Source organism: Pseudorca crassidens, chromosome 14 (genome assembly GCF_039906515.1).
Source record: "Pseudorca crassidens isolate mPseCra1 chromosome 14, mPseCra1.hap1, whole genome shotgun sequence".
NCBI classification, from domain to species: Eukaryota; Metazoa; Chordata; class Mammalia; order Artiodactyla; family Delphinidae; genus Pseudorca; species Pseudorca crassidens.
The window spans coordinates 52,934,676-52,949,805 of record NC_090309.1 but is presented as its reverse complement, the minus strand read 5'-3'; the positions used below and the strand labels follow the sequence as shown (position 1 = coordinate 52,949,805).

Genomic DNA, 15,130 nt, shown 5'->3' with positions numbered 1-15,130 from the left:
GTCCAGGAAGATCCCACATGCCACAGAGCAACTAAGCCAGTGTGCCATAACTACTGAGCCTGTGCTCTAGAGCCTGTGAGCTACAACTACTGAAGCCCATGCACCTAGAGCCCATGTTCCACAACAAGAGAAGCCACCACAATGAGAAGCCTGCGCACCGCGACAAAGAATAGCCCCTACTCGCCACAGCTAGAGAAAGCGCACGCGTAGAAACAAAGACCAGAAGCAGCCAAAAATAAATAAATTAGTTAATTTTTTTTTAAAGTAATGGTTTTAAAAAATTAAAATAAAAAAGGTTGTGATGGCATGTTACAAAATAGAAATAAGCAGAGAACAGGTAAAGTTTTAGGAAGCTGAGATCATTGATATCTCCCCCCAAAATAGAGTAGGCTATAAAAAAAAGTAGTAAATAATATGAAAGAAACTTGGAGGATCAATCTGGAATGTCCAAGTTGTGAATAAGAGTTCAAAACCAAGTACCCTTTAAATGGAAGAAGATACATCATTTTGAAATTTCAGCATCATAGGTAAAGAGAAGACAGAAAAGCTCTGAGAGAAAATTAGGTGACATAAAAGAAACAAGATATACAATAAAAATAGATTTCTTAATAGCTTCATTGGATAGCATCACAAAAATCAATGGTGACTCAAACTCATTATTGATGGTAGAAATTTACATTAAAACAAGATACCTCTTGTTGGTCAGAATGGCAAAAAATAGAAAGGTAGATAATAGCAAATGTTGAAGACAGTGTGGGGAGACAAGAACTCTCTTGCACTGATGGTATGATTGAAATGAGTAGAGTTATTCTGATAAGCAATCTGTCAGCACTTTCTGAAATTAGGAAACCACATATTCAACCCTTAACACAGACCATACACAAAAATGAACTTTAGTTGAATCACAGACCTACCACAAGGTGAAACAAAAGCATCAACCATGTAAGAAAAGACTGAAACATTTGACTACATTAAAATTAGAAACTTTCTGTTTACTGAAAGATACTATAAAGAAAGAGAAACCATAAGTCATAGAATAGGAGAAGATATTCCCAACATGTTCTACTGACAAGGGACCTGGATCCAGAATATATAAGGAACTTATTCAAAAGATCAATAAGAAATGGACTATAGGGAGTTCCCTGGTGGTCCAGTGGTTAGGACTTGGCGCTTTCACTGCCAGGCCCCAGGTTCAAACCCTGGTCGAGGAACTAAGATCCCATAAGCTGTGTGGTGAAGCAAAAAAAAAAAAAAGGATAATAAAAAGAGGAAAGGACTTTGGCATCTCTCAAAAGTGGAAGTACAAATAGTTAATAAATATATTAAAAAGCAGTCATTCCATCGATAAACAAGGAGATAAAAATTAAAATCACAACGGAAATCTACCACAGAAGCATCAGTTTGGCAAAAATTAAGAGGTCTGACAATATAAAGTATTTGCAAGGATGTGAAGTAATGGGAACTTTTGTATATTGCTTATGGGAGTGTAAATTGGTACGACTTTAAAAGCACTTTGGTAGAGTATAGTAAAGTTGAAGATATGCATATATTATGAACCAGCCATTTCACTTCTAAATGTATATGCTAGAGAAATGTTTAAACATGTATATCAGGAAGTGTATATAGGAATGGCTGTACTGGCAACATTATTCAAAATCAGCCTAAACTGGAATCAACCTAAAATATCCAACAGCAATTGAATAAATAAATAAATTGTGACATATTTGCAGATTGAAATACTATACGGCAATGAAAATGAATGAACTATAGCTACAAGAAATAGCATGGTTTGATCACAAAACAATACTGAGTGAAGAAAACAAGACAGAAAAGAATACTGGTATTTATATAAAATTCAAAACAGTCAGAACTAAACTATATATATTTTTAAAAGATGCGTATTTGACAGAACTATAAAGACAAGGAAAAAATTACTATAAAAGTCAGGATAATAATTATCTCTGGAGGGAAAGAGGGAGGGAGTTGTGATCAGGAAGAGACACATGGCATAAGGGCTTTGGGGATGCCAGCGATGTTTCCTCTCTATCTGCATAGTGATTACATAATTGTTCACTAATTATTCACTATATCGCATCTATGTGTTTTATGTGTTTTCTTTATTTCATGATCTCAAAAGTTAATGAAAAGCATATATACATATAGTTTTTAAAAATCCGGCATATATGTATTGCAAGACCATGACTGGATTAATTTTTTTTCAGGGACTGCATGTGACCAAATCAGAGCCAATGAAACACAAGTGAGACTTTTGCCAAGACTTACAGAAAAGAGACTTTTGCTCTTTTTCAGGGCCCTTTCCCACTCCAGAATAATTCGGAGCTCCTATCGTGGCAATTCTTCCTCCACTGGCTGCTCTAGTCTAATCTATTCTAGTGTGGGCCAACCTAATGGGTTTAATATGAAAATAATCAGCTGAATATCCATCCATTTTGTCCCAACCTCTGGTCAGCTCTGTGGGAGGTATAAGACAAGGGAAAGATATGGTCCTTTTTCTCCAATGATCTGAAAATCTAATTTTGGAAACAGGATTAAAACACATGAAATGGGCTATGATGGTTTGTGCAGGACTGAAATGCAGCTACACACCTGTTAAAGGAAGTACATTTAGGAGCTAGCGAAATTCTCTCAGCCCCAGTCTTCTCAAATTCCTTCATAGCCAGACTACCAGGAAAGGATGTGCTTGTCACCAAAATCCAGATGGTTTAACCTGTGCAAATTCAAATTTACTTGAAAGTGGCACAGGGCTTCCCAGGTGGCACAGTGGTTGAAAGTCCGCCTGCCGATGCAGGGGACACGGGGTCGTGCCCCGGTCCGGAAAGATCCCATATGCCATGGAGAGGCTAGGCCCGTGAGCCATGACCGCTGAGCCTGTGCATCCGGAGCCTGTGCTCTGCAACGGGAGAGGCCACAGCAGTGAGAGGCCCGCGTACCGCAAAAAAAAAAAAAAAAGTAAGAAAGTGGCACAAATAGGGAAATATTAGAAATTAGAGGGAATTCCCTGGTGGTCTAGTGGTTAGGGCTCCATGCTTCCACTGCAGGGGGCATGGGTTCGATCCCTGGTCGGGGAACTAAGATCCCACATGCCACAAGGAACAGCCAAAAAGAAAAAAAAAAGAAGTTAGAGTCTTGTGTCAAACAGAAATGAGTATAAATGTTCACCAAAAGATATATAGTAGACCACTTATATGAGGTACTTAGAGTAATCAAAATCACAGAGACAGAAAATAGAATGGTGGTTGCCAGGGCCTGGGAGGAGGGGGAATGGGGAATTTGTATTTACTGAGTACAGAATTTCAGTTTTATAAGATGGAAAAAGTTATAGAGATGGATGGTGGTGATGGTTGCACAAAATTATGTGTTTAATACTACTGAAATACATGCTAAAAAATGATCAAGATGATGGATGTTAACTAGACTTATTGTGGTGATCATTTTGCAATAAATACAAATATTGAATCATGTTGTACATCTGAAACTAGTATAATGTTTATACATCAATTATATCTTAATTTTGAAAAATGGTTAAGATAGTAATATTTATGTTATACGTATTTTATCACAATAAAAAATATTAGGAAAAAGATACTAGGAAGTTCAGAGAAACACTATTCATAATGCCTCACCACTTTGCCCCCCCGCCACAACAATGACCCAAATGGCCAACAAATATAGAATGGATAAATTGTTGTATAGTCACACAGTGGAATTCGTTACAGCATATAGAATAAACAAACCATTATTGCTGCATGTAAAAACATGATGTTTAATGAGAGAAGCCAGAGATGAAAGAGTACATATTGTATGATTCCATTTATATTAAGTATAAAATTAGGCAAAAACAAATTTGTGCTCTTACAAGTTGGGCTGGTATGCACCCTGATGGGAGTAAGGGAGGTTATTGACTCGCGGAGGGCATTAGAGTCTCTGTGATACTGGCAGTTTTTGGTTCTCAGTCTCAGTATTTGGATGTTTGGCCTGAAAATTCAATGGACTGTGCACTGACGTGCACTTTGCAGGATGTCAGTTACACCTCAGTAAAAAGTTACTACAATAAGAAATTTTAAAATAAAAAATTGGTTTCTATATAGCTTCTACTTCATTTTACAGATGTGAAAATTGAGGCTCAGAAAGGTTAAATGACATCACACTGTCACATGGCTGTCAAGAAAGGGAATTGAAAATGACCAAGGTGTGAGGGCTGCAAGTTCTGTGCACTTTCGCCTAGCTTCAGAGTAATTGCTGAGAGTTCACAAGATTTCAGTTTGTTTGTGTTGTTTTTCAAGGGCAGAGTGGGAGTGGGGAGAGGGAACCAGGGCAGAGGAAGTAGACTCCGGAGCAATACATGCAAAGCACCTAGCCCAGAGTCTGGCACATAGGAGAGCCTTCATACATGCTACGGTTGCCTTCCACACACCCCCTTTTGCAGGGAAATGAAATGGAGAGAATGTTGAAGAGTGCTGGTAGCTCTGGAGTGGACACTGCTCACCTCAGGACAAAGTGACCGGATTGGAGCCTCTCCCTCTCCATGGGAGAACGAAGCTCTCCTGTAGGTGGGCATGTGGAGGGAGGGCTTCTGACTCAGGCGCAAATTCCCTGCTATTTGTAGGGCAAGTGAGAATCAGGACAAGAAAGTGGGGGTAGAGACCTAGTGTGGGAAGGGGGGTTCCCTACACCTCGATGGCCAAAAAGGGGTGTGTGTGTAAGAAGGTGGGCTCTTTCGTGTGCTCTCTGCTGACATTCTTGCTGGTCGCTTCCTTCATGTCAGCTGAGCAGGGCGGAATGTATGCACTGAACTGATTCCTGCTTAGACACAAGATGACCCTGTGCTCTGAGTTCCTCAGCATCTTAGAAACCCGTGTTTCTAAGGTCTGGAAGCCAGTATTGTCCCTTTAGCCAGAGGGGCAGCAAAGGTTTTCCCTTGAAGCGTCGCTGCCAGCCATAGATTTCACATCAGGACAGCGCCACCTAGTGGCTACGTATGGAAGTCCAGCCCGGGCTCCCTCCCCTCAGCCCACTATTGGCTCTGGGAGCGAGTTTAGCTGGGGAGGAGGAGTTTAGGGAGGTTCCAGACACTGCCCTTTACACACCGCTTCCAGGAGTCCTTGATCCCTAGGCTGCCAGTTCCGCACAAGTCGGCCCTTAATCACATCCTGTCCTGGGTTGCCCTCTGTTTCATGTGTAATCATTTAAAATCATTTTGTCTATTCAATTAGACTAAGGTTTTGAGGCTAGGGCTACTAGGATCACATCTCTTTAGATTTGGATGGGAATTTAGTATTCTCTAATCTGACCCACACGTTTTTCAGACGGGAAAGGAAGATGTTGAGGGGTGAGGGGAATTGCCCAGCTACTTAACAATGTATTTTGGACCAGAGCCCAGATCTCCTGATGGCTCCCAAATCAGTGCTTTCCAACATACCATGCTATCTCTTTGTGTCATCCACAGTGCTTGCACACAGTAGGCACCTGATACATATAGGTGCTCCATAGATACGGCCTGACTGATTGTTGCCCTCACAACCCTGCCTGCTACCAAAGTGAGTTTTCAGTTGTCATCTGGGCCACCTCCCAGTTCTGTGCATCTTGCGAGTTATGATCAATTGAAGTGGCCACTCTCACCATATTAAGCCACTGTCTGCTCCATTTATAAGGCACACAGTGTGGGTTCAAGGGAAGAGGAAACAAAGAGGAGACACACACTTTAAAGCAGATGCCCCAATCCCAGCATCCATACAGACCAAGTGGCTACTGTGGGCTTCATGGGCTCTACCTCAGTGCTTCCCAAACTGTGATGTGCATCTAAACCTCCTGAGAATCTTGTTAAAACAATATTCTGATTCAGTAGGTCTTGAGTGGGACCTGAGATTCTGCATTTCTAACAGGACCTTGGATGCTCCTGATGCCACCCTTTGAGGAGCAAGGAGCAAGGGTGCTCTGGACCCCTACCTGGTCCAGGGTGTCGTAGAGTGCCAGAAGCCCACCCTGAGCCTCTCCCTCCACCTCAGCCCTGCTGCAGTCCCTTAGACCTCGACTTCAAGGAAAAAGGAAAGGGGCTGAAGCAATGGTGAGCATGGTGACCCCTGGGTGAGTCATTCCAAGTCACTTTCCTCACCCTATCCCCTGCTCCTCCCAAAGATCCTGCCTCCAAACAGTCTGAAGAGGAAGGCAGGGTTGAACCCCACCAAAACACTGCACAGAAAGAGGGGGATAGGCTTGCTGTTGACATGCCCCACAGTTTTCCCGAGGAACAGGCCTGCTTGGCTGCCATTTTATGTCTGGGTGCTATGACATCCCTACAGCCACAGAGTTCTCTTTATTTTTTTAAGCTTTATTTATTTATTGGCTGCTTTGGGTTTTAGTTGGGGCACGTGGGATCCTTCATTGCAGCGCGAGGGCTTCTCTCTAGCTGTGGTGATCGGGTTTCCCATGGGCTCCAGAGCGCGTGGGCTCAGTAGTTGTGGCCCACGGGCTTAGTTGCCCCATGGCACGTGGGATCTTAGTTCCCCAACCAGGGATGGAACCAGCATCCCCTGCATTGCAAGATGGATTCTCAACCACTGGACCACCAGGGAAGTCCCCAGAGTTCTCTTTTTAACACAAAAGATATCTTAATTTATATAGTTTAATTATGAGATATATTTATAGTTTACATATATTTTCATTTTTACTATTCTTTGCTACCACTAAACACACCCCAAAAAGTTCATTAATATTAAATTAAAGAAAGGAAGGAAAGGGGAATTTATTGAGCTACTACTATGTGACCAATACTGTGGTATTTTCATGCATGTTATCTCACTCCTTACAATGCCCCTGCCTACATAGGTGTTATTACCCTATTTTATAGATGAGAACACTGAAGCTCAATGAGGTTGGGTAACTTATCCAGGACTACCTAGCAGGGATAGGAGCCCAGATAAGTTTGACTGAAAAGTTTCTCTCCACCATAATGATAATAAATACGAATAATTGCATTGTATTTACCATGGACCAGACACTGCTCTAAGCACATATATTAACTCATATAATCTTCACATCAACCTTATGAGGCAGGTACTATAATCACTCCTATTTTACAGATGAAGAAACTGAGGCACAGATAGGCCAAATTACTGGCCCAAGGTCATACAGCTAATAAGTGATGGAGCTGGGATTTCAATACAGTCAGTCTGGTTCCAGAGAAGTGCTCTCAAACACTGTTCCACAATGCCTGTCAATTTCCTATCAATTTCTTAAATCTCACAATTAAGTGGAAATCACCACCCCCATTGTTATGTTACCCTTTCCTTATTCAGTGTATACTGTACCACCTGGAAAAATTCCCATTTGCCACATTAGTAAACACCTACATATTTGTTTTCTAACTAGGACTGCCTAGGGCTTTGGACCTTATTCATACCCGGTGAAGGCTGGGATTTCCTTGGAGAACCCTCTTCCCCATTGGCTGGAAGTTGAAGGAGTCTGAAAAAGTTTGGAGAGTCATGTGCTCCTCCATCAACCCATCACCCTATTCCACCGTGTGCAGCTGGCCTAAGACAGAGACAAAAGGATGAGGCTGGCCGGGAATGTTTTGTCACTCTATTATTTTTCAATTCATTTCCTCTTTACCTATCACACTCCTGAGTCTTGTTTTCCTACCTGAAGGAATCCAGAGGGTGAAGGGAGCTTCATATTTCTGAGTGCACAGAAGTTGCAACCTTATGTTCCTATCCCAGCTGTCCCTCTAGCTGTGTGACTATAAGCAGGTTTTTTGAGATTTTTTTTTTTTAACTTTAGTTTTCTCACCTGTAAAGTGGGGATAATGAGAATCTCCTTTAAAGGACTGCTGCATAAGAATAATGAATTTGAGTGCCTTGCTTATCATAGGCCCATCAAGAGTAGCTATTTATTAATGCAATTTATAAATACATCCCTTCTGAGTGAATGAATGAGTTGAATGAATATAAGGGAAGGTTAAGAAGTCTAGCCTGACTCCCCCCCAAACCAGAAAACAACTCCTTTAACTTCTTTAAACATGTACATTTAGAAATTTATTATTTTGGGTGAGAACTGTGTAAAAACAGAACACTAAAGGTTGGATGAGAAACCTCCAAGGACAAACTTCCTCAACTTTATAGCTTTGCTGGGGGCTAAGCTAACTCAGCAACTGGGGATAGGACAAGGCTCTCAAACCCTCCTTTGCTTCATCCCTGACCCAGCTTCAAATTCAAGCCCAAGGCTTTCCACTGGAGACTTCCAGAATGACAGGATATATTTCTTTTGGGGGGAAGGAGGGATGAAGAGGGAGAAGGGGAATGCATTATATGACCGCTTTCTATGAGCAGAGCAAAGCAATTAATTTTGTTGCTGCTTTTGGAAAGAAAAAAGTTATTGAAGAAACTTAAGGCCCTCTGGTAATATGAGTGCACCTACTCATAAGACTGAAAACTTTTTTGAAAAGAAGAAAGTCTGAAAGCAGAAAAGAGTTTTTCTTGTCTCTAAGAAGATAATAGACTTTAAAATAAGATGGTCGGTTTTTTTATTGGTCTTTTTTATGATTGTTATGTCTAATGAATGGGGTATTTTCATAATGAATGAATGGCTTGAAAACCAATTTATCCTCCAGATCAAGGTACATCTGGTCTACTGATTGTAACATCCTTGCTTTTTTACTTTAATGGGTTGTGTTTGACTTGTAAAAATAAAATAAAATGCAATTAACATCACCCATATGTTCAATGCAATGAACACATGACTCATAAGTTTTAAAGCTTCTGGGACTGGGTTTCTAATGTATTTACAATGGGTCATAAAAGTGGGTGAGAGAAACTAGTCTCCCAAGTTGGGGTGTCTATTTATCATCTACTGGCATCTATGACACTTCAGAGTTAAGACAGAAATCATCCAGGAAGAAACGACTACTGTTGACTCATCAATCCATGAACTTGTTACTAATTACAGTGTCTCAGTTTCCCTATTATATAAAATGAAGTTGTCACCTGCCTGCCTCTCTGAAGTGTTTGGAAAGCCCAAGGAGATAACAGCCGGAGTATTTTGAAACTACAGAATACATTTTACGTGCTAAATAATAATAATAACAATAATAACAGGGAGTCTTTAATAACAGGGGTCCTTTAATAATACTCATCAAGCAGAATAACATTACTAAGCAGTAGGAGCAGGACTCTGCCTTCTTAATCGTTAGTTTGTATCGTGGGAAATTGGTGGGGGATGGGCACCTCGTTCAGGTGGGTTCTTGTGCCTGAGGAGGCAGAGCCCCTCAGTAAGGCTGGTCTCTTCAGCTAACGCTTGGCTGCCTTTAGGAAGACACCGTTCGTGCAGTTGAGCGAGGAGTGGACAGACGCCTCATAGTTCAACTCCTGTGCCCAGGGAACATGATTTAAATTCTTCTATTCCTAGATGGTTGGGGGAAAAAAGGAAAGGTACTTCTGGGACCTTAAAAAGTCGTAGACAGGATGGTCTGGCCGATGCGCCAGTGTGGCCACCCAATCCTGCCACAAGATGGCGACAATCCAGCTGGAAACACCTGCCCGGGCTGGCCCTGTGGGTTTCCAGGCGGGGAAGGCTTTCCTCTCTCAGACACAAAGAAGGGATCTTTCGAGCCGGGAAGGGTATCCGAGCGTTTGGGTGCTTGTAGAGCGGGGATTAGGAGCCTTTGCCACGACAAAGTCGGCCCCGAGAAGAAGCAGGCGACTTCCTTCTCACACTCGTGGGCTTCAACTTCACGGGGCTGAAAAACCTGAGGGGAATTTGTGCAAAAGCACCCGAGAAATTCCAGGTTTGACCCCTCCCTCTGCCTAGAGGCCGTCCAGATGCTTCCCGTACCGGCGACATTCCCGGGATTCCGGCAGGGGGAGCGGGTGCTTCCCGGGGCAGGGCGCGTTCAGCCCGGCGGTGCTCCCGCCCTTCGCGGCCCGGGACCCGGTTGGGAGAGCGGCTCGGACCCGCGTTGGGCGGGACAAGCCTCACCCGCCCCGCCTTTGGGGCCGCGGTGCCTTTGAGGCGCGGGACCCCGTAGTTGAGCCCCCGAGAGGGCTGCGCTCCTAGGCTTTAAATCCGGGCAGCAGCCACAAAGGCGCTCCCTCCTCTTTCGCTGCACATTTTGCCTGGGAAAAGGTCTGCAGGCCTTCCGGGGCTTGGGGGCGGGGGTTCTCTTTGTTTTCTTTTCTTCTGTTTCGTTTTGAATGCAAGGAACCGCCACACCCGCGTTTGTCTCTGTCGGGAGTAAACTTGCTTTGAAACATAGAGCTGTTAGGAAACACACAGATTCCCATCTCCAAGTCGCAGTGAGGTTTCCAGTGCCGTGTATGGGAGCCTCCGGGGCTGCCGAGCCCGGGTCTGGCCAGCCTGGCCTCCATCTTGCAACCCTTGGCCTGACTGTAGCAGCCCTGGGCAGATCCCTGCTCCTCCAGCCCGGGTCTTGGCCAGCACTGGGGAGCAGGGAGGGGAAGCCCAGAACAACGACGGGATCACTGGCCCCAGCCTGGCCTCAGTTGGCCATTTATCTGATCACCCTTCTGGGGTGTAGGGTGGGAGTAACAGTGAGCGCTGATTGAACATGTGCCACAAACAATTGTTACCTTGTTTAAGCCTTACACGCTATTATTCTCTCCATTTTATAGAGGAGGAAACCAAGGCTTAGAGATGTTGAGTAATTTGCCCAAGGCCACACAACTCTTAAATAGTTGGTCTGGGATTTGAAGCCATATCATTTCTCCAAAGCACCAGGCTGTAGTACCTCCTTAGGCAGCTCCCACAGCAGCACTGGGAGACAACCGGGTCAAGTATAAAGACATACTCCATGCTGTGACTGTGCTTACACTGGGGGTGGGGGAGTGGAGACCAAGGATATTTTGGACTCTTCTCGCCTTTGTGTGCTGGGCCATTCTGGCCTGCCTTCTTTCCTTCCTTCCACAATTGTTTACTGAGTGCATATGATATACCAGGGACTTGCCTAGGCCCTGAAATATCAAGGGAACAAGGCAGATGACACTTACTATGTGACCTTTGGCAAGTCCCTTAATGTGCTAGTTTTTAAGCTATTGTCTCTCACCCCCACCCATCTTCTGTATGTGGCTTTAAACACTGCGGCTAGGGATTCTGCAAACCACATTTCTCCTTTGCCGCTGCTCTCTGTTAAGCTCTGCCAATAGGGGCACTTGAGGGAGACTCAAGGCAGGAGGAGGAGGAAGGACACACTCCTTTCTGCTGGCTTGCTATCCCTATCAGATTCACCCCAGCATCAGTGGTAGGTTGTGGCCTCCATGCTCCTTCAGCACCCCTATGCAGTATCATTGTGCCCCTCAGGTGTATCAGCACCAGGGGGGCAGCCACCCCTCTGCAGTCTGAGCCCAGGCTCTGGGGGGCCCTCCTCTGACCTCCTAGGTTTTCGTAACCCAACCTCTTTCCTTCGTTTTCTGGTCCTGGGATGGTAACTGCTTCCTCCAGTTACTATCTCTGTTACGTCAATGTTCCCTTTTTTCCCAGTCCTCCAATACCTATAACCAGTGATGTGCTGGTAAATATTTAATAACCAGCTCTCCGGAAAACAAAAACAAACCTGATTTGTAATATATATGATTTTTGTAATATAGATCATTCACCATGTATAATTTTCAACTATCAAGATGGCATCGCTGAATTTCACAAGCTGGTGTGAACAGTTTGAGTACACAAATGGCTGCAACCAATCCCCTATAATGAATTCTCTCTCTTGAAGGACCTAATACGCTTTCTGTTTTCATGACTGGGCCCTGACTGATAACACTTAAGCTTCTGGGAATTGATTTTTTTACTGTAAAATGGAACTACTACCATTTCTTCCATCTGACTCACAGAGTTGTTGGGACAATATGACATAACACAAATAAAACACTCTGAAAACTACTTTTTAAAATTGGGGACTATAACACAATTCTTGGGCATTTCTTCTAGAAGGATATAAAGCTGGGATGATGAAAGTAGGCAAAATATTTGAATGATAGCTCACAGAAGTGTTCCAGGTGCCTTTAGAAACCAGAGTGACCTCAGACAAGGTGTGGAGTCTGGTGACTCAGAATCAGGGCTGTGGTCACGGCAGTAACTGGGCTATGATGTTACTACGTGTGTGTAGATTGTTTTTCAAGGACTCTAGGACTAAATATTGTGCAAATCAAGAAAGCACGCAAAACCAAGGGGTAAACAATTGATATCATCTAACTAACAGCACATATGTGGAGCAGCACTGGAGTTTTACACATTGCACTACTCAGTTGTACAAAGGAAATAAAACTTCTTTATCTTTCCATAACTGATCTAATTTCCCCCTCAAATTCCCAACCCATGAGTAGTGAGAGGTGGAAAAGTTTCAAATCATCCGTATCTCCATTTGTTCCATTTAAATAATCTCTTTTGAATGATCCAGAGTTTGCAAAAATGCTCAGTTCTCTCCATTTCCTCTCCCACTCCTTTTTAAAAGACATTTGGGGTAAGTGGGAGCTTATATGACCTCACAGCACCAGGAGAGAGGAGGACTCAGATCCACATGTTTCCTGCTTCCTAGCCTGGCCTCTGGACTGGCCTCATCCAATCTTTTGTTTCTCACTGTTACACATACCTGGAGCCTGAGTTCTCAGACACACTCCTTCTGATTTTAAAAAGCATCTACATACTGGCGTTTTTTTCATCCTGACTCCAGATTGGCTATTCCATCAGGCCTAAGCCCCTTTGTGTTACCTTACTAAGGCAGTTGGGAATTCCTAGATACGCTATATGCCACACACAGGCTATAGAGAAGTGCCTCTGCTCTCCTGCCTTCTCTGAGACCACACCATCATTCTTTCCAGGTTGGATATAGAGAAGCTAAAGTCTGGGCTCCTAGAGGCCTGCAGCCTCTCCAGATCATGCCCTGAGAATGGAGTCACCAAATCCAATTAACCTGGGCTCCCCGATGCCCAGCCAGATGTCTCTACAGTCTCCTGACCTTGAGGTTCAGCCAGGAAGGAGGGCCTAGAACCCCGGCATTGGCATTTGACCATCTCTATCTCCCTCTGGATCTACTGTCTCTCCTTTCCCACACATGTCCATCTTCAGAATGAACAATCCTCACCATAGCCTCCTATCCTGTGGGACACCAGGCCTCATGGATAACAGCTAAAGGAGTATCTTCTCTATTCTGGTCTGGGTTGATATGGGAGCCTCAGTAACTCTAGGATCTATTAGTTACAGAGGATGAAAATAACATTGGTTTAGTACTCTCAAAATATTGTCCCTATTATATATGTATACTTCAAAACAATCAACAAAAACAGAATACAGTAACAATTCTGACCAATGTTCTACCAATAATAAAGTATTTTTATAGTTAAATAAAAATCCTTGGTTCCTCTGCTTACTAAAGTCATGCATACTTATTATAAAACCAACAAAACAACCTAAAATACAGTTCTAAATGTTCAATGAAGGGAGGAGAGTTCCTCAGTTCTGGTTTGGCCAAGGCCCACTGCTCATGGAACAGCACAGCTTACAAGAGGTTTCTCCTTTAGAAGGTGCCGGGGTCTGTTCAGGGGCTAGCAGCATTGTCCTTTCTACGCCACTGGCAATCTTCTCTCTTCCTTTTGAGAGTCAGAGCCCAGCAAGGATATTTTCCCTTGAGTTTGGGGATTATGAGCTAGAGAAAAAGAATATAGCCCAGGGACTGAGCTGAAAGGTGGGATGTGTATGAGGAGTAGGGGAATCACGGATGCAAAATTTGGTATAAAATGTGTGTTTCTGGAACCAACCTGGATTGGATTTCCAACTGAGCTTCTGCCATATCTTTCTTTATGAGCACAAATGCATTCTGGTTTATTTGGGTATGTTCTACCATGTTTGACGATGTTTATAGAATGGGGTGAAGATACAAGTACTGTGGTGCCCCTTCTCAGTTACAATATTCTGGAAGGACAGTGGGCTCCTGGGCCCCAATATAAAATATATAATTTGATAAGCACCATGTGCTTTCACTTCCAAACTCTCATTTGATCCTCCAAACACGCCCATGCCGTAGCTAACTCTATTTAACAAAGGAGGGAACAAGAAGGCCCATAAAGGTGAAATGACTGCCCCAAATCTCATAGAAGGTGGAAAGTAGAACTGGGACCACACCATCAAGCCACCAGCCACTGTAGCCGCCCCTGACGGTGCACCCTGAGGGGAAGTCAGGATGGAGAAAAACAGGATACTAGCCCTAGATTGTTAAGATGCCTTTCAAAGGAATAATTTCAATGAGCCCAGACTCTTGCACCTTTCCATACATAGAAAAGCACTGAAGTCATTAACTTGAGAAGTCTGTTTTTTTGTGACTAGCAGCAATCTTTTGATATTTGACTACATGTTTTCAGCAAAACTCCTACATAAGCTGGTTCCTTTCTTACCTTTTTGGAACAGTCCTCAGAGCTATCTGAGAAGCTGTCTCCCAGGCTATAGTCCTCTGTAAGGTCCCAGAATAAAACACTCAACTTTTAGGTTGTGTGTTTTTTTTTTTGTTTGTTGGTTTGTTTTCAGGTGATACCTAGGACGCCTAATTCTCAGTCCAGGTCTCTTTTCTCTACACCGGGTTGACCCCATAAGGCGAATAAGGAAGAGCCAACTCACTTCCCTTCAGTCTCTTTCTGAGGCTGGGTATTCCAGAGCGAAGCTGAGGTTTGCCAGCCTTTGTGCTACTCTGCCCCAAAGCTAGGGAATTAGTGTAGAAATCACAGTGACCAAATATCCAAGTTGGCCTCTTCGCTTGTTCCCTCATCCTCCTTTCCCCACTTGACAGATGACACGGCTGAAACCCAGAGAGGCAAAAAGTGTTGATCAAAGAGGAACTTGAACAGGAGAACAGAAGAGGTTGCAGTACTTAGTCAGTCTGGGAGGTTAGGGTATGATTCGTGCTGGGGTGGGGACAAGTGGAGATAAGGAACAGAACAGCCAGTGACTGAAGACAGGATTCCTGGGCTGTCAGGAATCAAAACCCTGAGGGTCAAAACCCAGGCAGTTCCCGGTGGATATTAAGTCAGTACTTTTGCATGTCCCCATCCTAGTCTGCCTTCAGTATCTTCTTTCTCCCCACTGAGCCCAGGGTTCTATTTCCTCCAAGGAGGAA

At 43.7% G+C, this 15,130-nt stretch overlaps 1 long non-coding RNA gene across 3 annotated transcripts in view; it reads right to left on the bottom strand.

Moving 5' to 3' along the window:
- Positions 1-15,130, bottom strand: part of LOC137205198 (uncharacterized) — a 332,583-nt gene that overhangs the window by 158,674 nt on the left and 158,779 nt on the right. The window lies entirely within an intron of this gene.